Below are 23,245 nucleotides of genomic sequence, written 5' to 3' on the forward strand. Positions count from 1 at the left end.
TGGATAATTAAGTGGCCTTTCTCCAACTCAATAGCTCACACAGTGGGAGACACACTTTGAAATGAACAGTGGGAATAGTTATCCAGCTCCAGGTGGGCAGAATCGAAAGCATGCAAAGAAATAAATATTCATTGCATTTTGAATGAGTGCAGAATATTCCAGATTTCCCAGAGGGTTGAGTCAGAAGCCAAGGAGTTGAGCAATAGCCCAAAAAGAAACGGGAGATAGTAGGGTACCCTAGGTAGTGGCATCCTTTTGAGCTCTAGGGTCTCTAGAGATCAAAACAATAGCTCTTAATTAACAAAATGTACTGAGAATTGTCACTTTTTTTTTCCAGAATGTAGATTGTCTCACTAAATGAACATAGTGAATGCTGAAATTTCCATGTTTGTTAACCATTCCTCCTTTGTCCTCAGATTATTGGATACTGATTTGAGACATCCTTGGTTGGAGAAATATTTGGAAGGTAAATTCACCAGGACTGTTAACTGTTTAGGTGTGAGATCAGAGAGACGGTCAAGAGTCCCAAAAGTTTCCCTATTTTTAGCAGAGAGACTTCCATGTGCAAGGAAGTTTAAATTAATTTCACAGGAAGATACACTAGTGTCAGTGGGTGGAGTAACTGTGGGAAAGGACAAGGATTTCTCATTTGTGAAATGCTGTTTCTGTGCTGGTCTCCAAGCTGGTACTTTACATACCAATTTCCACTTAGTATAACAAAGATATTTCTCTAAAGCACAATTGTTTGAAAATAAAAAGTGGCACCTGAGGAGGATGAAAATGCCTCATGGTGAGAGGGTTCAAGGAAAGGCTTGACCACCCTTAGGGATGATGTAGAACAATGCTTCTTAAAATTCAAAGTGTTGGGAATCACCAGGGGATGTTGTTAGAATGTGCATATTGATTCACTAGATTGGGCTGGGGCATGAGACTCTGCAATTTCTTTTAAAGATTATATTTTATTTATTTGAGACAGAGAGAGAGAGAGAAAGAGAGAAAGAGAGAGAGAGAGAGAGAGAGAGAGTGCACGAGCAGGGAGAGGGGCAGAGGGAGAGGGAGAAGTAGGTTCTCTGCTGAGCAGGGAGCCCAAAGTGGGGCTCCATCCCAGGACCCCGGGATCATGGGATCATGACCTGAGCTGAAGGCTTAACACTTAACTGACTGAGCCACCCAGGTGCTCCATGAATCTGCATTTCTAAGAAATTTATAAGTGATGCTGCAGCTGCTGGTTCACAGGCCACATTTTTTGTAGCAAGGATGTCTAACAAGTCTCAACCTATTAGTGGATTAAAAACAGATATGAATAATATTCCATTGTATACATAGACCACATCTTTTTTTATCCATTCATATTTCGATTAATGGAATATTACTCAGCCATTAGAAATGACAAATATCCACCATTTGCTTCAACGTGGATGGAACTGGAGGGTATTATGCTGAGTGAAATAAGTCAATCAGAAAAGGACAAACATTATATGGTCTCATTCATTTGGGGAATATAAAAATTAGTGAAAGGGAATAAGGGGAAAGGAGAGAAAATGAGTGAAAATATCAGTGAGGGTGACAAAATATGAGAGACAACTAACTCTGGGAAATGAACAAGGGGTAGTGGAAAGGGAGGTGGGTGGGAGGTTGGGGTGACTGCATGATGGGCACTGAGGAAGGCACTGGGTGGGATGAGCACTGGGTGTTACGCTAAATGTTAACAAATTGAACTCCAATAAAAAAAATAAAAAAAAAACAGGAAATTGAATGTAAGGAGGAAAGTATCTGAATTCATTGCATACTGTTTTATGGAAACTCTCAGTTAGGCTCAGTTAGGCTCCAGTTTGTGCATACTACGTCATAATGTATTTATACATTTCTTTTTTATCCTGAGTCACAAGCCAAAACTCTGGAAAGCTAGGCTTGTGGAGGAAACCTGTACTAACAGATTGAATTAGACAATCACTTACACTCCTTCCTACTTTGACGTTCTGATTCTGTTCAGTCTTATGTCTCTTATTCAAATACAGAACAGTCAAAGAGGCTTGAGCACCATCATTGAATCCATGAACTTCATCCTCATGTTGGGAACCCAAGATGCTGACCACAGCAAGGCACTGTGTAAAGAGGTGTCATTTCCCTGTGGTGTTATGACAGGAAAGCCCAGAGAATCTCTGCTTCCAGAGGTGATATTTGGTTCTTCTTTCTGTTGTTATTCTGATGAGGGGTCATTTGTTCAATTACAAAGGTGGGTTAACATTAATGGTGAATTATAGGCAAAGCCATTTGGAAGTAAAATAAGAACCTAGAAGAGTTCATGTCATTTTCAAAGCTACGTTATTTGCAAGGTCATAACTCAAGCCTTTAAATAAATCTGGTTTGTTATTTTTTAACTGAACAAAGATTGCATTTGAAATTCAATCAAGATACAGTGTCACTTTTGTTATTGTTCTAATTTACAATTTATACCAAAAATATCTTAGTTTAAAAGATTATAGGCTTCCCAAGGGTACCAGTGTGTGAGGAACTCATACACACACACACACACACACACACACACACACAGTTTGTAAATTTAGGCTTGGAGCCGAACAACCAAGGGCAAGCAAAAGCAGTTGCAAATGTAAAGAATGTCTTAAGGAAGTATTTCAGTTTGGAGTTTTGCTACTACAGTAGTCAGAGGGCTAAGTTTGCTGTCTGAGAAGTAATTACTAATAAATGACTTGTGTTGCCAGTGTCAGAATGGAAGGAATTAGATTCTACAATGCCAGTTCATGCGGCTTCTCTAAGAAACCCCTGATGCTATGTGAGTCACATTAATCATAAAACTAGGGGATACCATATTTTAAGACCATATAAAATATCCATTCTTTCTGTATTTTATAGTTATGTCCTCATATCACAAGATAATTTTTCATTTAAGAACATGAGCTGCTGTTTCAAATAACCTGTTAGGTAAAATCAACACAGTATTTCCTTCTTTAGTTAAAAGCTGACTAGGTCCAAGTCCCATCCAAGTGATGCCTATCAATGCTAGAAACATCTAATTTGATCCTAAGGCATTTCAATACAATTTGAATCTTTTGATGCAGAAAAGCCAATGCGGAATGTTAGCTACTGAAGATCAAAATGAATCAATCAACTTTGGGGAGAAATACAAATAACTGAGTGCCCTTGAGAACATTTGAATGGAAGTCAGAAATGGACTTCTCTTGATTCCTTCTCAAACATTCAACTCTGTGCACCTACTAAGCCCAGACTCAGTGGTGTGCTAGGTACAATAGGAAATGCAGGATAAACAAGAAGTGAGCCCTGTCTTGAAATCCCTTTCACTTGGCTTTTCTGAGTGGCTAGAATTTCGGAGATTGAAGGTCAAATGGATATATGCTCCATTCAGTTGAGCACATCTGGCTTTAGCTAGCGGTGGGTCCTGACACTCTCTTCTTATTCTCAATTACATCACTATTTTTTGAAAGATGTATTATTTATTCATGAGAGACACAGAGAGAGAGAGAGAGGCAGAGACATAGGCAGAGGGAGAAGCAGGCTCCTCACTGGGAGCCCAATGTGGGACTTGATCCTGGATCCTGGGATCACGCCTTGAACCGAAGGCAGATGCTCAACCACTGAGCCACCCAGGCATCCCAATTACATCACTATTTGGCATGTCTCCAATTTGACTAAAAATCAAATTATAGTCCATGTTCTAAGGGACTAACAATCAATAAGCTAATAAACTGTTTCCTATTTACATTTCAAATACTCAAGCTGATTGTTTACATGCTGGGTTTTACTTTGATTACAGGTAAGAACTCTTAGAAAAAAATGGGACTTCTAGAGTATGCTTGAGGTTCATAAGTTCCACATTTCATATCAGTGAGCTAAACTGAGTCAATATTTTCATATTGAAACATAAAACACTGCTTTATTTGAACATATAGCATTAGAATTCTTTAGAGTTGGCCTTTGAGTGGTAAGGTACTTCATGGACATCTTAAATGCCTTACACTACTTCAGGCAGTGTGTGTGGTATATATTCCTGTTTTATAGTTGTCATATTTACTTTTGGATGGTCTAGTATTTTTTTAAGGTTTTATTTATTTAAGTCATCTCTATATCCAATGAGGGGCTAACACAGACTCTAATACCAAGAATTTCATGCTCTTCTGATTGAGCCAGCCAAGCACCCTTGATGCAGTATTTTGAATTTTATTTGTTATCTTGAGTTCCAAAAAGAAATGGAGGCACTGAATAAATTTAGATACTTATCATTTCTTCCTTCAATGTATTCCTAAAGAAGATTTGGTAATTATGGCTAGACTAGGTCTAGTGCCAAGAAGCATGCTTGTCAATGAAACCAAACCTTCACTTGAGTTGGGTGAGTAAAAATAAGATTAGAATCAACTAGGTCTTAATTGTCATGTCCAAAGTCTAAGACTCCATGAAGATTGATAACCCAGGAAATGCCACAACTTTTTAATCTAATTCATGCTAGAATTGCTGCTGAATAATGATTATCTACCTATCAATTCCGGATACTGTGGATTGTCTAACAGTCTTTCAATGGCCTAGTACAAAGGTGTAAAAGTGCTACAAATTTTAGATACTGGAAGAGACCAGTGGTGAAGATATTTAGGGCAGCAAAGCCTTTCAAACAATGTTTTCATAGATGTCTATGGAAAGGCTGCCTGGAACTCTATGTAAAGGATTATTTTTAAACTGAAAACACTCAAAGCTAAGAAACAGAAAATCCGTATTTAACTTCTCACTGCGAATATCCAATTGTTTTATGTAATTGTTAGATAAACCCTGCAATACGCCACCTATTTATGTAGGTGAGTGCCAAATGTATAGCAAATATATTACTTTATATTCTTTTTATTTTTATTTTCTCACCATCATCTTGTTGAATAGGAACTACACATGTACTATATATGTAAAAGTAATTGTCCAGATTTCATTTCTAAGATTTTTTTTTCGATTTAAGTCATACACAAGATGGAGAGGAAGCAATGTAGACCTTTTTATTATTTTCAGGCTTCCTGAGTCATAATTGGAGAAATGCCACTTTATCACCCCTCACAAATAAAGGGCAATAGGAAAGGGAAAATGGTTACTGTCTATCAATGCAATTTTCCAGATGCTATAAAAGAAGCTTTTTTCTCCCCAGGTAAAGGGTGCACATACCCACGTACACGTGCACACACATATACACACACATGCACACACACACACACACACAAACACAATGAATCGTTACTTGGACTTCCAGTTAGTAAAACAGTAAAGTATGGTTGAACAAAATGTTCACAATAAAATCCCCTAAATAGATACAGAGTACTAAACCTGTATGAACTTAGCTGTGGTTAATTAACCTTTCAGGGAAACACAGGAGCAAAAGATACATCAGGAGCCATGCCAAATCTTCACCGATTTTTAACCTTAAAATAGCACCAAATATAAATATGACACATTCAAATGGATCCACACGCCCACTTATTGAATCTATGCTTTTATCATTTGCTACAGATGAAGAAACTGAGGCACAGAGACTATTTACCAGGTCACAGGGCCTGATTGGTGCTGGGTGCTGACTTGGAGGTTCGTGCTATTTCTCCCAGGATCAGAGAAATGGCAAGAGCTTGGGAACTGAAGGTGGAAGGAGGGTAAGTAAGACACTGTGGAAGACCCTGCATTTTAGGTGGCTGTGGAGTGTATGTTCATGTCTTTTGCGACTAGGGAGATAATGGTGGGATTAAAATTATATTTTTTAAAGGTTGAAATGTTCCTTGAAGCATGAGGTGGATATGGGGAGGCAATAAGAGGCCAGAATCAGACCTGGCCAAATCTCTGTGTGTTGAAACAGTATCCTGTTATGTGAAGTAAATAAAACAGAAAATACAAAGACCTTGATCATCCTTGCCTGTTATCTGTTATCTGAAATGAGTTCATTACTGGTTATCATTTACACAAATTAATTCACATCCCTAACTTTTTCTGGATACTGAAGGTTATTCCACACTAAACTACACTTCTGCAGAGATCTGGCAACACAAAGAAAGTTTTATGTTATTTTCCATTAGAAGACAATCATGAGCTTTGTAGATCCTTCTCCGTTTATAATTTATATTCTTTTAAAAGTTAACCTTAGCCTTGTACATGTTGTTTTGTTTAGTGTCCTTGTGCCTGGTTTTAATCTTAAATAAAGGGATAAGAAATGCTACTTTTTTTTTTTTCCAACCGGGGAAGAAAATCTGAAAAGCCAATTCAGCAAACCCAAATACTGCAATAGTTTTATCCCACTTCACTAACCTCTCCCACTTGTTAGGAGCTTTGACTGGAGCTAACAAGGTTATCAGATTGTATGTCTATTGTCCTGTTATGACTTCCTTGGCTGGCTTCCTGCAGTAAACAGTGCTGATGTGATGTTTTGTTCAGGCGGCAGCACAAGAGGTAGCGGGAGGAGGAAGGTCTACAGAGGGGGGACTGGGACAGGGACGAGGTCAGAGAGCTGTCAAGGCCTCCCCAGCGGGGGAGCTGTAGCAACTGCTACCTACAGACAATTGTCATCAGTGCCGCAAATGTGCTGACCTTAGGGCCAGGTCCTCTTTGGCAGTCCAGAAATGGGGGAGTGAAACCGTGTGCTTTGTTCTCTTGAAGTAAATACAGAATACAGGCAGCAGTTAACAGAAGAAATAGAAGGAAAGAGGGTGAAGAAGAAGTAAGTGAAAGAAACACTGAATCTGGTTAAGGTAAAAGGAGCTCAACACTGACCTATTTTCTTCTTCTTTTTATTATTATTATTATTATTATTTTTATCAATTCTCAGTTCACATAATCACTTGCTAAATTGCTCTGGCTAAATCCTCCAAGGGGTGAAGGTGATTGTATTTAGGAAAGGACTTTAAATAAAACATTGTATGAAACCTTATCTAATCAGCTCATGAAAAATAGAAAAGCATATTTGTTCATATCTCCCCAAGGTTCTTTGGTGTCCTATTGTGTCCCTATTGCCTTTGACAAAAATGCAGATGTTGCAGGATGAATAAAACAGTTGATTGAGTAGAAGCTAAGTGCTTTAGATTCCTCTTTATGCATCGATGTGAGTTTCAGCTAACAATGCTAAATGACATCTGTCACATACATTATGTGTCAATTTCAATTGCTGCTATAATGAATTACCACAAACAGTGGTTTAGATCCACACGAATTTATTCTCTTCCAGGTCTGGAGGTCACAAGTCCAAAATGGGTGTCAGTGGACTAAAATCAAGGTGTTGGCAGGGCTGCACTCCTTTTGGAGCCCCCAGGGGAGAATCTAATTTCTCCCTTTTTTCCAGATTCTACAGATCACCTGTCTTCCTTAACTGGTGGTACCTTTCCATCTTTAAAGCCCCTTGTGATCATCTGGGGTCTGCCCAGATAGTCCAGGATAATCTCTTTATCTTAAAGTCAGATGAATGGAAACCTTATTTTCACCTGCAAACTTACGTTGCTTTTGTCATGTAACATAACACACTCACAGGTTCTAAGGATTAGCATGTAGACATCTTTGGGGGGCCAGCAATCTGCCTACCATGCATGATATCAACAGAAGAAGTAATGAGCACTATTGGGCAGTTTATGTAGGATAAAGGTTAAATTAATGCTACTAAATACATTTCTTAGAGTAGATGTGGACAAGCCAAGTCAGGGACACTTCAAACACCCACGTATTAATCTAGGCATTCTCACTGTGCCTCCTGTTTTGTCCTTCAGTTTAGGATCCTCATAAGATGCAGTTTCTCACACAATTTGGGGGCTGTTGTTAAGCCAAATGTGTCAGTTGCTTATCAAGTTAAATAGCTACTATTTTCAGAAATCAGTTTTAAAATAGACACATAAAACCCACCATGTACCACTGAAGTGCTAGGTGTAAGGTATGTGATATGATCATGGCACACGCATACATGCCCTCACGAGATTGATGTGTCTATTCATAACTAGAAAGGTAACTTTTACATAAGCCTGTGCTACTTTAATCTTTACTCAAAATATCTAAGGAGGAGGAGGCAGCCGTTGTCCAAAGGTAGTCAGTCTTCTTTCTAGGACATATTATATAACTAAAGGGTTTGGTTGCATAACCAATGGGGTTGGTAAGCAGTCTTAAATTCTCCTTTTATTCCATCAGCTATTCCAAAGTATAATGCCATTTCTTTGTTCATATTTATCAATTATTGAATTGTTGGCGCAAAATTTTATCTCAAATTAAAGTTTAAATTCCAAAACAATGTGTTTATCCTCATTTTTGAGACAGCTCATTACATGTGTCAATGAAGTATTCTGAAACAGATTTATGCTGACAATTTTGAGGTAGAAGCATTTACCTGGACTTCTAAGAAACACCCTGATTCTTGTCCTATGTCCCTCAAACTTATCTTCTATACTAAGCGACTTAACAAAACACAGCTTTTTAGCATGATATACACCTGCAGGATCTGATCTGTGCTAGAAATTTCTCTATGAACTTAGTTCTCATCACTTCCCACTTCCCACTTAATGCTTCTTGAATGCATACCAGACTTCTTATGATTCTCTGCACTAGCCATGTCGTGTCAAGCCTCAGAGCTTTTCCTTTCATTTCTTCTGTTTGGAAGACTTTCTCTAGTTTCTTTACTTAGCTCAATCCCAAAGATATATCAAGACTTTACTTAGGTATAGCTTCTCCTAACATTTCCTCTAACCCTACACTTAACCCATCCTGGGTGATGACTCCCCTCACCTTTTTAAATGTTCATCCCCTTCTCTTTTTTTAAAGGATTTTATTTATTTATTTTATAGTGAGTGAGAGCTTAAGCGGAAAGGGTAGAAGGAAAGAATCCCAAGATGACTCTAAACTGAGCATGGAGCCCAATGCGGGGCTCGATTCCAGGACCATGAGATCATGACCTGAGCCGAAACCAAGAGTTGGACACTTAACTGGTGAGCCCCCCATGTGCCCCAGTGCTCATCCCCTTTTTGATGTCAGAAATGGTGTCTTAATCTCTTACTTTCCCATCAATTAGGAAGGAAGTTAAGAGAAAATAGTCAAGACATCACGGATGATTTAACAGAGCAAACGCTATACCCTTGACCGGAGAGAAAATAAGTAAGAGTGAACTTCTGCAGTTAGATCAGTCATGAGTATCTAGTCTAGTCTCCAAGCTCTGAAGAACCAATGAGATGAAGCACGATCAGAAAGGTCAGAAATCCAGTCTTCAGATTTCCAGGGGGTACTACTTCTTTAAGATTGTTATGCACCCTTATTATCAGTGAACTATATCTTTCAACTTTCAACTGGGTTCTACTATATTAGAATTAAGTCAGTAAATTCATCCTCACAGTTACTTAAAAACTGGGTTATATCTTCTTCTCTTAGCCTTACATTTTTTTTTAAAGTTGGCAATACTCGTTGTTTTAGTCTATCTAAAGTTTCCCCTGTAATTTATAGAATACAGGCTTCCTGAAAAGGTATAAGAGGAAGTAGTTTCTAAATTCTTCTATCTAAACTCACCTCTTTTAGTAAATGATGGGTTTAACTGGAGAAAATCCCCGAACATCTCTGTGGTCTTTGATTTTCTCCATGGCCATTAACATCAATTTTATAATGAGACTCCCTTTATGTGGTCACCCGACTACCAGCTAAATGAGATGAAAACTTAAATGCATGCTTGAAGGTTGGGACTTAGTGGAAAGTGGCTAAGCTAGACCTAATTGGTCACCATTATTCTTAGCTTCATTAAAATTCTCTTTTTTTGGCTTAACAGACACTCCCACACTTGTTGAAGCCAACTGAAGCAATTTCAGTCTCATGGCCATAGAGAACATACCAGCTTCCCAGAGGAACCAATGTACTGGGAGGAATACTTATTCACTTCTGTTAGTGTGCACCAACCAGACTAGCAAGACTGTGCGGCAAAATTAGAGCCAGGATCTTCCTTTCTCTTGCTTTGTCAGCCAATTAGTGGGAGGAACAGCTATAAAGCTAGTGTGTGCGTTCACGCATGTCCACAGATGTGAATTCTTCTGTTTTACAAAAGCACGACCTGACATAAAAGAGTATGAAAGAGATCTATAACCAGCAACATAACCCAAATAATAGTTTTTAGTTCTATAAGACATAGAAAATAAAATAATAAAAATTGGTTTATGAAAACTGATTTATGTTAGGGGTGATATACAGAAAAATGCTTTGTGTTGAAAGAAACAAGTAAAAAGTGTGTGAAGTTGAAATTACTTTTATGAAATGGAGTTTTGTACAACTTTTCATCAAGCTTAGATGTGTGTGGGGATGAAGGTTGTAAGAAATCTCTTCCATTATTAAAAAGTATAATTCATGTATTTTTCTCATTCAAACATACCTTGTCTTTGCTGCAACTGTATGAGGCATTTTACAGTCTTTCAGCATACTCATGAGTGATGGGAACATTTCGCCTAAATCCAAAATAAAAGATTTTATTTAGTGGAAGCATTAAACCCTGCAGGACAGCTGAATGTTACAAAGCTCTTTTTTAGCCCCTGGCAGTGAAATAGAAGATCTTTAGAAGGATTGAGATTGTCACTGTGGACCTAAGAGATGTCTCTTTTATTCAAGCCTGCAGGTCAACTTCAGTCATCTTGGGAGAGCTTGAAAACTTTTTTTCCTCTTCACAGAATGGACTATGGGGAGCAGGATGAAGCAAGGACTTTTGAACACCAAGAACTAACTTTATGTAATAAGATTAGAGACTTTTAAGTATAAAGGTCAACAGGCCACATTCCAGTTACTTCAATGAGAACCAACCATAATAAAATAAAGTCTACTTTTTTTGATATTTTATCAACTAGAAATTCCTATTAATGCTTTCTCTCACACGGATAATTGAAAACTGATATTCTCACTAGTGGCCCTGAGGCCCTGAAACATCTTGAAAGCTTTCTCAAATTATCGAAGAAAGATGGAATGACTTCAATATCATTTCAATATTAGGCATATTTCATACAGTGTAAGGATTCAATATTTGTATATACTGCAGAATGATCACGACAATAATTCCAGTTAACATCTTTAAATGTTTTTAAGATTGAGGATTCAAAAAAAAAAAAAAAAAAGATTGAGGATCCAAGTGTGGCACAGAAGTATAGTACTTTCAATTCAACAGATTGACTAACAATAAATAGATTTTTTAAATTGTATACAGATTTAACGTAGCAGTTCTTTTCAGCATTTGATATAGATTTTCTGAGCAGCTACAATATACAAAAAAGTGTACGAGCTCATATAAAAACTACAGAAACAATAAGACAAAGCCTTTAAGGTCTTCACAATCTGATGGGGCAGAAAGGTATACATATAAGTAAGTATAATGAAAATATGGGCAGCCCGGGTGGCTCAGCAGTTTAGCGCCTGCCTTCAGCCCAGGGCATGATCCTGCAGACCCGGGATCGAGTCCCATGTCAGGCTCCCTGCATGGAGCCTGCTTCTCCCTCTGCCTGTATCTCTCTCTCTCTCTCTGTGTCTCTCATGAATAAATAAATAAAATCTTAAAAAAAAGTATAATGAAAATATTTTTAAACAAATGTCTTCACGTTATGTGTAAACCACTGCTGCAGAGTCTCAGAGATGAATGATGAGAAACATTTTAATTTTTAAAATTTTTTTTAAAGATTTAATTTATTTATTTGAGAGAGAGAGAGAGTGCGAGCAGGGGGGATGAGCAGAGGGAGAGGGACAAGAAGAGTCTGTGATGAACTTAGAGCCCAGTGCAGGGCTCGATCCCACGATCCTGAGGTCATGACCTGAGTGGATATCAAGAGTTGGATGCTTAATGGATTGAGCCACCCAGGCACCCTTGATGAGGAACATTTTTAAATATCAACAGTCAGTATACACAGTAGTAATGATGTTGCAATTCTTCATATGAAGGATCCAGTCTCACCCACCCCAGTGGCTCAGTTTTACCCTGACTTGTAGGCTAATAAAAAGCTTGAATTTATAATTTAACATTTGATAATTGAAGAAGGGTGGAGTGAGGGAAAATAGTAGTCTGGTTCATGGGAAGAGGGTTCCTGTTTTATTGCCAGGGGATGTGTTGTTGTCAGTCTACCATGATTTTCCTTAGGCTTCTACTGAATATTGGAGGGAGGTCATATCTAAGATCTTTTTGCTATGAAATCATGTTCATCCACAGGTTCGTTCTTCTCCGTTGGCCTTTGGATGCATTCTTTGTCCTTTTCTGACCTTCGTGATGCTCCCAGGAGTCTGACCACTCTGAATGAAATCTCCTGTGCTTCCTTATGAATGGCTTCAAGTTGGGTTTGGCCAATGGGAGTCATCGGTAGGTCAGAGGTTGGGGGAAGAAAGAGAACAAGGTCCACACCTGCTGGCAGCGTCTCTTCCTCGATTCTGGTTCTCACTAGTGTCTGCTTCGCCCTCTTGCCCTTCAGCCTTAGAAGTGGCAATGACTTTCCACTGCTGCTAGACTCTGGGTGCCTCAGCATGCCTCATTCTCCCCTCAACTCTGTATTAAGATCTCTTAGTTTTGAACTACATGGGGATAAGTTATACTTCCTATTGGGATCCTTGCTGATCCCCAGGAACAAAGCATTAGGCTTTGAAAAGAATTTTGTTTCTGAAAAACAGAAGAAAGCTTTACCATGACTGCCTAGAATTCAAGTGCAAGAAATTGTGATAACCACGAATCTCTAGGAAACTTCTTCGGGAGTCAGAAAGAGTCATGCTTGCTCTCTTGTAGTTTTGTTAGAGACTTGGGTCTCGCCTTGCTGCATCTGGTCTCCCCAGGCCCTTAAATCCATATCAACGCCAGAGACAAGTGAGTTAGACACAGAGGTAATTGCGTCATTAACCTGCTCAAAACTTTTCAAGGGCTGCCCATCATTCTCAATACCGACGAGATCCTTTAGGACCTGCCTGCTGCCTACATACCCAGCATTATCTCCAAACAGTTTAACCACCTGGAGTTTTTAAGCACTCTATCCTCTCCTATGCTTCTACAACTGGAATGCTCACCTCATTTGTCTGCCTGCCTTACTCTATGAAATGTTTGTCCTGACTTTTCAAGACGGAGTAAAGGGTTCCTTTTCCTGTGCTTCTCTACAGTTTTTTGTAGAGTCCTCCATTATATTTATTTTAGGTTCCCCAAACTGTTCCTTCATTTGTCTATCCCTCCACAAGAATTAAGGTTCTTGGGGCATTCTACATCTTCTTGTCATTTGTATGCCACGCAATGTCAGGTACATCATAGAAATCTGATGAATCAGTGTTTTTTCAATCTTGATTGCACATTAGAGTCATCTAGGAAGAATACTTAAAAAAAAAAATCTTGATGCTGTGGCATCTCGGTGGCTCAGTTGGTTAAGTGTTTGATTCCTGATTGCAGCACAGGTCATGATCTGAGGGTCCTGAAATTGAGCTCCACATCAGGCTCTGTGCTCACAGGGAGTCTGTTGGGATTCTCTCCTTCTGACCCTCCCCAGTCTCAAATAAATAAATCTTTTATAAAAATCTTGATGCTGGGACACCTGGATGGCTCAGCAATTGAGCGTCTGCCTTTGGCTCAGGGCGTGGTCCTGGAGTTGGGGATCGAGTCCCACATCGGGCTCCCTGCGAGGAGCCTGCTTCTCCCTCTGCCTGTGTCTCTGTCTTCTGTGTCTTTCATGAATAAATAAATAAAATCTTTTAAAAAAATCTTGATGCCTAGGGGTGTCTGGGTGGCTCAGTCAGTTAAGCATCCAACTCTTGATCTCAGCTCAAGTCTTGATCTCAGGGTCATGAGTCCAAGTCCCATGTAGAGTTCTATGCTGGGCTAAGAGCTTATTTAAAAAAAATCTTGAAGCTCATGCCCTATCCCAAGCAACTGAATTAGAATCAGGAGAGTGGACCCCCCACATCAGCATTTTTCAAATTCCCCAGGTGATCCAAATGTGTAGCTCAAGTTGAAAACTGTGATAGTTGATGAATGAATGAATCAACGTGTTAAAGGAAATTTAGAACAACAACAAAAAAAGGAATACGCTAGAATATTAATGGTCATTTTCTGTGGTTAATTGGATAATACGCTAGCTTCGCATTCTCTGTATGTTTCCGAATTTCCCAGATTTCCTGGAACAAATATATATCATTTTACCATTAGAAAAAAATAAAAATACTGGTAGGTGACCTTTACCTGCTAGCAGTGTGAAAGCTAAATGTTTTATAAATCATGGCATTTGAGGATTAAACCAAAGATTTTACTTCTAAACCTCAAGCACATCACCCACTGTGTGTCTGTGTGTTGAAGAGGTTAAAGGGACAAGTCCCTGCAGTCAGTGACATGGTATTGCTCCATTCACCGTATTTACAGTTTGGGTTCTGTCAATCCTTTACAAAAGAAACTTATTCCAGGGTGAGGAGACAGTTGTTAAATAATGGACACCATCTCACTACTTTCACATATTATTTCACAAATAGGAGACTTTAAACATAGGTCTTCTGCTAGACAGGACTGTGGGGTTTGGGCACAAGTACTGAGCCAGAGAGCAAAACAGTTTAGCAGCAACAACAAAGTTTCACCCACATTGAGATCACAGATAACTACAAGTACCACTTTCTTCTAATCTGAGGAAGAGGGGAGACATAGTAAGAAGTGTTGAGGGTGAAGGTTGCTGTGACTTTATGGGATAAGGATGGCTGGTCTTTGTGCCAGGCTCTAGGGCCTGGGTACAGCTGCTGCTCAACTTCTGGAGGAGGGGTATGGTCTGGTTCACAGAACCCACTCTTTGCACATAGGATACAGTTGCAGAATGAGGGCCACCATTACTTTCTTAAATCTGCCTGCATTTGTAGGGCTATAGTGTCTTAATTTCTTTTCTGACTGGAATCACCTTAGAGGTTATGGTGTTAGTAGTGATGATATATTTAGTGAAACAATTTCTCAGAGTTTTGTTCATGGATTGTTTAGTTTGAAGAGAAGCCTAGATGAATCCTTCCATTTTTAAAAAGATTTTATTTATTTGAGAGAGAGAGAGAGAGACAGAGAGAGAAAGAGAGTGAGAGAGCGAGAGAGAGAGCAAGCGCACTAGCAGGGAGGAGGAGCAGAGGGAGAAGCAGAGAGCCTGATATGGGGCTCCATCCCAGGACCCTGACATCGTGACCTGAGCTGAAGGCAGGTGCTTAACCCACTTAACCCACTGAGCCACCCAGGCACCCTGCATCCCTTTGTATTTATGTATTGCTAAATAACGGCCCCCTAAAAGGGAGCCAACATCCTGAGGTGACCCAGTACATTTGTGGCAGTACTCTGGGTGCTAAAGCACTAGACCAGGCAATCTCAACAACACCAACAAACATTCTTTCCAGGAAGGAAGTGATCCCACTGGGGTTCACATGTCCCTTGCGATGCTATGGCACATACACGGGTGGTATGTGACCATACCCTCTGTCACATAGTGAACTGTGTAAGGAAGGAAGACGTACACTGAGGCTCCATCTATTCCTTCCCTGGGGCGGGGATTTACTAAACAATAACCCCTTCTCGACTTTCAATATTACAATCTTTATAACCTTCCCTAGGGGTCCATCTTAGAGCTAGAATAAAGAATAAAACTGAGGCCTCAGGCCACTGGTGACAGCACACATGAGGCTTTTCTTTCCACAGTTGTGAAATGTGTGAGTCCTGGTCTGTGGATGGAGGAGCAAACAAAACCAGTTACAAAGCTGTGAAATCTTAACCTCAAGTATTGCGGATTCTTACATGTTGGGCCAGATAACCTACTGCAGAACAAAGGTGTACATACTTCTACTGAATAAAATGACTGCTCTCTATCCTTAAGAAACATGTATAGAATGCCTACTACTGTACTAGAACAAATTAGGCATGCAATAATGGTAGCTACTCTTACTATTTTACAATTGATCAGCTGGCTTCTGAAGAGTGACAAGAGTAGAAGTGAGCTGGTTTCTCTTAATAAACTTCATATTGGCAATATGATGACTTGTAGGCATTCACAGAAGAATCTAGAAATTTGGGGAGAGGGCAACCAAATGACCAGGCATCAATAAGGAAAAGTTCTAATAAAGGGCTTTGCCAGAACGTGAATACAAAGTACTTAAAGTTCTAAGACAAAATGTCAACTAGACTCCCTCAGGGATCAAAAATTCAAGGATGGACCTGGGAGCACCCTTGTCAAAGACAAGGGTTTTTTTTTCTCTGGAGCTCTTGAGTTGAACATGTTGGTTAAGCAGTTTTGTTTCCCCCCAGAATCTTAAGTAATCACAGTTGCCTTTTTTTCCTATTACCATTTCAACTGATCAGAACTAGACAACTAACATTTTCCCCTCCCTCCTGTGCTTATCTTTCTCAAAATTTTTAAATGCTTTATGAGTAAAAGGATATATTGTCCCAAATAAGCAGTCAAAACTGACATGATGAACTTTATTGTGCAACTGGCCAACTAAAGAGTGCAATTTTCCCCCCTGAGGACACATTCCACATTTTGTCCACATTTTAAGACTCACTTTAATCTCCAAATCACATATCTGTACACCTATTTCCTTTGTGCTGATTTCACTTAAATGCATGGTTTGTCAAATAAAGACTGTAAACCAATATTTACACTATTACATGTAACACAAAGGAATGGCTTTTAACAGAAATTCATCGACCTCCTCCACAACATTTTTTCTTATAAAATACAGGCATCAAAACAATTCTGAACATATTTATGATACTACTAGTAGTCAGCACTCATACCGCTTCAAACATTCACAATTTGTGGCAATATTCATTGTACCTGCTACTTTAGACAATCTCAACTGAAGCTCTTTCACGAAGCAAGATGGATAAAGCATGCCTATTTTCCCTTCTTGAGATTTTTTTTTTTACTTTTCTATAGTAATCTGACTCTTCTCCCAGGCTTTCATTTTGTAAACCTGAATTCTATTTTGAGTACTCCGAGTTTATGCTTAAGTGACGGTGTCTCAACAAGAGGAAGGAAAATTGTGCTGCATTTTTCCTCCTGTAAACTGAAAACATAATGGTGTATATATTTTAAATATATTCTTACCAATGTCTAGGTCATGTTTACCAGCTGGAATTCTTTTACTTAATGTGTGGGTACTCTGCACTGTGAAATATATATATATATATATTTAAATATTTTATTTATTTATTCATGAGACACACACACACACACACACACACACACACACACACACAGAGGCAGAGACACAGGCAGAGAGAGAAGCAGGCTCCATGCAGGGAGCCTGACGTGAGACTCAATCTCGGGTCTCCAGGATCACGCCCTGGGCCAAAGGTGGTGCTAAACCGCTGAGCCACCCAGGCTGCCCTGCACTGTGATATTTAATCAAGACATTAACACGAGTAGAAGATTGTTGGTTTAAGACAAGTTTGAGATCCACTAAAATTAGTTGTTCTGTGTTTGTCCTTCTGGTGGCTGTGGAAACTTCCTATATTTGGACATCACTAGACATCTTAGCTCCTGAAGTACAACTTTAATGTTATATTTTGCTATTTTGCCAACACTGGTATGCTCTGTGCATCCACCATTCTATTGGAATTATTAATTCCATTCATATTAATTTTGGTTACAAATCTAACTGATAGAGGGGCTCCTGGATATTTAGGTCCATATTCTACTTTGAGGCTATGTATTCTGTTTTCATAATTTGTCTGTGGAGATTGCCATCTTCTCCTACCCCCAACACCAAGAGTGCAATTTTCAAAAAATAATTTGAACCAAGAATCTTGATTACTGTAACTAACGTTAAAAGTGGCTGGCTTCTGGGATGCCTGGGTGGCTCAGTGGTTGAGTGCCTGCCTTCAGCCAAGCATGTGATCCTGGGGTCCCGGGATCAAGTCTCACATTGGGCTCCCTGCAAGGAGCCTGCTTCTCTCTCTGCCTATGTCTCTCTCTCTCTCTCTGTGTGTGTGTGTCTCTCTCATGAATAAATAAATAAAATCTTAAAAAAAAAGTGGCTGGCTTCCAAGGGTGGAAAGGAACTAGAAAATGCTTTTATAGATTCAGAATATTTTCATAACAATGGTTTTGAAGGAAACAATGCATATGTATGGGTCTTCATTAAAGCACACAAAAGCCACAAAAGGCTAGAAAATCATGAGAGGTCACCACATGAGTAAGATAACTTTTTTTAATAGAAAACAGCTGAGAGTCAGTCTCTTCTGTTTTCTGTAGAGAAATTTAGCTGATTATGAGGGATAGTACGGACAAGCAGGGCAGTTTAGAGAAATCATAATCATGGGAGTCTTTCTTACCAGGATTTACACTAAATTGTCAAGAAGAAAAAGTCTGGTTTTTGTTCCTTCATCTGTTCACATTCTGAATCCAGGATTCAGTGATACCAGTTATGAAGAGTAAGGAGTTGAATAAGAAGCAATCCCAGATTCTAAGTAGTTTATAGTCTAGAAGGAAAGATTAAGCATGATTATGTCATCAATATATCCTGCTTGACTAGCCTACTTACAAAATAAGGTTACATTTCCTTTAAATGTCTAATAATTGCCTTGTACTCATCAACTTCTGCCACAGTGCTAGGCTTTGAGTAAATGATAAAGTATTTGTGATTCAGTTATTATCTGCTTCTCCGATAGTATAACTGGCCATATATGACTAGGTTTTCTCAGACTGGATGAATTGACTTTAAGGGTTTATCCCATTCCCTCCAATATATTACAGTGTTTGTTCTTCTTGAGTAAAGCAACGGTAGTGAAATATTTAAGGGAAAGTTTCTTAATTTGAAAAGAATCAGACCAAGATATGGAAACAACTAAATGCCTACCAATGGATAAATGGATTAAAAAAAATGTGGTATCTATACACAATGGAATATTATTCAGCCACGAGAAAGGAGGATACCCTGCCATTTGTGACAACATGGATGGACAGAGAGCTCATTATGCTAAATGAGGTAAGTCAGACAGAGAAAAACAAATACTGTATGATATCACTTATACGTGGAATCTAAAAAACTCGAACTTGTAAAAACAGAGTAGAATAATAGTTACCCTAAGGAGAGGGGTGAGGGATATGACTGATACTATTTAAGGGTACAAACATGGAATGAATAGTAAATAAGCTACAGAGATCTAATGCACACTATCATGAATATAAACAATATTTTACTGTTATTATATAATGTGATAAATGTCACTACAATAGCAATCATATTACAATCTATAAATGTATGAAAGTAACATATACCTTAAATTTAGTGTTACATGTTAAATATATTCAGTGAAAATAAAAAGAATCAAAAGTTATATACAGCTCAAAAACAGAGAAAACAAACTCTCAGTGTATCATCTCTTCAATAAAGCCTGACAAGGCAAAGGCTATTTATTATCTTTTCAGTATGTGAAAACACAATTTCAATTATATTATCAGATTATTTCTTACATTTTAGAACTTTTCCAAGCATTGCTCCTTTCCAAATGTTTTTACATTTTCCTATGTTACAGTTAATATTTTATTCTATTTAAGGCAGCTCATTTGACAACAATCTATGTGATCTTAATTGAATTTTGAACCTAGTTTTAAAAAACCGAAGGGTTAGGTGATGAAATAAAGCTTCATGACATTTGGCTGCCCTTTTAGAATTTCATTAACATAAGTGAGACAAAACAAACTAGAAATAGGCAGAAAAAAAAACCCCAGCTAAAATGGGGAAACACCAAAGAAGTTATTTTTACCTAGACAAACCTGAATATGCAACTATGAAAAAAATGCACTCAATTCTTTGTCTTACAGCTTTTTATTCTGTTGATTCTGTTTTCAAACTTTACATTGTTCACAGTGGACTTCAACAAACAAAATATTTCTTTTTGCAGGCTTTATTACTGAGATGCAACTGACATATAGCATTGTGTAAGCTTAAGGTAGACAATGTGTTGATTTGATACACTTACATATTGCAAAATGATTATTGCCATGGCATTAGCTAACACCTCCATGTGTCACATAATTACTAATTCTTTTTTTGTGGTAAGAACATTTAAGATTTATTCTCTTAGCAACTTTCAAGTACATAATACAGGATTATTAGCTACAAAATGTTTCTTGAAAAGTATTATGACTTAAAGTAACCTCCAACTTCTAATCTTACACTGTTCATTAGTTATCCTAAAGTGCCATGCAAATTGGTATTCTTATAATCATGAATACAGAAATGGGGTATTCACTAACATTGAATTTTCAATGACAAGCTTTTCTGCAGTAAGCAAAACATTCATTTGTTTTTCAACACTTTTAAATCAACTACAACACAACTGGATGTTAATAATAGTACAAAATATGCATAGGGTGGATAATTTCCCCACTCTTCAAAGTTTAGATTGCCACAGGGAAATAATAAAAATTAGTTTTAATAAAGCAAACTTTAAATGAGAAGTTACATAAGTAAATAAATCACTGAATTGACTATAGTGCTAGTTTAGCATTTTAACTATTACAGGGCTAAACTGGAAAGCACACTATCGCTTTAGAGAAAATATTTTATTTGGAGTCATTTTATTAACCCCTTTGATGAATTCAATATGAACTTGATATAACTGGCAAGATTCAGAAATATTTTTAAAATAGAATCTAAGTAAATAAGGTCAAGTTTAAGGATACCTGAAGTTCACTAAACTGAAAGTAAATAAATTAAAAATAAAAATTTTTAAGTCATCTCTAACCCAATGTGGGGCTTGAACTCACAAACTCAAGGTCAAAACTCACATGCTCTGCTGACTGAGCCAGCCAGATGCTCCTGAAAGTAAATACATTTCAGAGCTCCCAAGAACTACTTAATCTCCAAAAACAAGAAGAACTTTAGAAGAAGAAGGAATTCACCACCACAAATATCAAGATTTATGTGTCTGGGCGGCGGGTGGCAGAGGCGGGGGTTTGCAAATGGTTGAACACTACCATGATTTTAGATACTGGCATTTTCTTGGATCAGATTTAGTATATGTACATTATCTCAAATGTTTCTTAAGTATATACATTGTTAAACAGAGAGATCATCTGCTGTCAGTATATTAGATTTTGTTAATATTTAATTTATCTGCTCAAATTTACATTTATCTTACTATTAATTTGGGTTCTTTGGAAAAGACTAACTCTCTTCACTGTATTTTTTTTCCTTTCAGTGAGTGCAGTGAGTAAATTTGACTAGTAGCTGATTCTTAGACACACCAGGTCTGCTTTCCCACTGTAATGATGGGCTATGAGAGGAATACACTAGATTCCTGGCTACAACTTCTCATTCTCAACATGAGGACAGAAAATCCTACTTTGCACATGTGAATTTATACACCATGATTAATGGCAAAAAAGGCAAAAAGACTGTCCATTTCTATCCTAAAGACATCCTCTTTGCCTTGATTTATACCCGGAATATTCTTTTTTTTTTTTTAAAGATTTTATTTATTTATTCATGAGAGACAGAGAGAGAGAGACAGAGACATGGGAAGAGGGAAGAGAAGCAGGCTCCATGCAGAGAGCCCAATGTGGGACTCGATCCTGGGGCCTCCGGGATCACGCCCTGAGCCAAAGGCAGATACTCAACCGCTGAGCCACCCAGGCGTCCCTACACCAGGAATATCTTTGTGGGGCTGTCTGGGTAAATGAAAGGATGTCCTCTCTTTTGAGCACCATTTGGATGACTACACAGATTCTGACTCAGGCTGTGAGTATCTGGCAAAAGGGGCAAATGAGTGGTTTACTGCAGGCATCAATAAAGATATCTGACTTGTACTATTATGTTATTCTAAAAACAGAATCAATGATACCTGAGCTGAAGGAAAGTGCAGCAAAAAGCTCCTTTAAAAAAAAAACAAAAAATAAAATTGTAACAGATTCATTCAAACAACCATTGTTCTTTTGGGAAAAGGCCAAGTTTGAGGTTAATGTGACATTATCTGTGAAATACTGAAAAATCTGTTGGCCTTGAAAGGTATGTCAACATATTGCCAGCTTTGAGTTACCTTAGTAACTAATAGACTAAGACCTTGCGAGTATTTAGTGACCAAGGAAAGTGGAAAGCCATTTAGATGTTCTAAGTGCACCCGAATTTTTTTTTCATTGCATTAAACTGGTTTGTGTTCTTTCTTTTCCTCATTTCTGAGCTTTCAGAACAGGTAAATGAAAAACAGCCTGAAAATAATTTAGTTAGAGAATAAGAACAAAATTGGGATTAGGAAAACTAAGGCAAATAATTGGGCTTCCGATCTAAGTGGTAGCTTGCATGAAATCCTGATCTCACATTAGCATTAAACTTAAGACAAGTAACACAGAAAAGGTACTGTGAAATGTTTGAGGTCATTCTCGGTCACACTTTTGGATTTAAATGAATTCTTTCATTTAAAGAAGATAAGAACATTTTTCAGTGATATCTTGGCATACTTGGATACTTCAAATGTCATTTTAGTGACTATCTTTGTATAAATCATTAGGCTGAACAGAACATTTAGAATTGTGAGTGACTGGGAATTTATCCAGTCCAAGTCAGAGAGGTTCCCGAGCTAGTGAGAAAATGGGCAAAGATAAGCAAACTCACGGTTTCATGAGTGTGGCTTCTCCCTCTGCCGTGCTGCCTTTCCAACACCATCAGAAAGCATATAAAATCTGGTCACTGACTTATGCCTATCACGGGACTGGCTTTTTTTCCCTTTTTTTGGGTCTCATTATTATAGAACCCTTGCTCTCCTAGCATGACCCCAGCAAAACAAAGGAGAAACTAGCCTCAATAAAAACAGCTTAGTGAAATATAATGTACATGCCATAACATTCATTTAAGTGTACAGCTCAACAATTTTTACTGTATTTACAGAGATAAGCAATCATCATGACAATCTAGGATATTTCCATTTTTCTCAAAAGAATCTCTATACTTTTTACAGCCATGCCCCATTCCCATCCCTCACCCCAACTAAACAATGATGTATTTTCTATTTATATAGATTTGCCTCTTCTGGGCTTTTCATATAAATAGAATCATACAATATGTGGTCTTTTTTATTTTCTATTTTTTTTAAGTGGGCTCCAGGCCCAGAGTGGAGCCCAACATGGGGCTCAAACACATGACCCTGAGATCAAGACCTGAGCTGGGATCAAGAGTCAGATGCTTAACTGCCTGAGTCACCCAGGTGCCCCAATATGTGGTATTTATTTATTTATTTTTAGAGTGGGAGTGGAAGTCAGTGGGTAGGGTGGGGGAGGGGCAGAGACAGAGAGAGGGAAAC

General features: G+C 38.2%; 2 long non-coding RNA genes and 1 pseudogene across 3 annotated transcripts in view; 1 reads left to right on the forward strand and 2 right to left on the reverse strand.

Moving 5' to 3' along the window:
• The window catches only part of LOC140627211 (uncharacterized), a 117,043-nt gene extending 96,252 nt beyond the window's left edge, over positions 1 to 20,791 (reverse strand). Inside the window, exons 1-2 of one of the 2 annotated variants that reach the window (XR_012026071.1) lie at positions 20,696 to 20,791; positions 10,367 to 10,439 (exon numbers count right to left, since the gene is read on the reverse strand). This is a non-coding gene — a long non-coding RNA (uncharacterized lncRNA). Of the gene's footprint in view, positions 1 to 10,366; positions 10,440 to 18,277; positions 18,420 to 20,695 lie in introns of those variants that run through there. The other variant, XR_012026070.1, reaches the window with a different exon arrangement.
• Positions 1,877 to 10,818, forward strand: LOC140627210 (uncharacterized). The gene is made up of 5 exons (XR_012026068.1): positions 1,877 to 2,174; positions 5,518 to 5,654; positions 6,649 to 6,740; positions 8,808 to 8,948; positions 10,600 to 10,818. It is a non-coding gene; the product is annotated as an uncharacterized lncRNA (long non-coding RNA).
• Positions 17,409 to 18,136, reverse strand: LOC140627842 (ubiquitin-conjugating enzyme E2 variant 2 pseudogene; annotated as a pseudogene).
• Positions 20,792 to 23,245: the final 2,454 nt, after the last annotated feature.

The sequence above is a fragment of the Canis lupus genome, chromosome X (assembly GCF_048164855.1).
Source record: "Canis lupus baileyi chromosome X, mCanLup2.hap1, whole genome shotgun sequence".
Taxonomy (NCBI): Eukaryota; Metazoa; Chordata; class Mammalia; order Carnivora; family Canidae; genus Canis; species Canis lupus.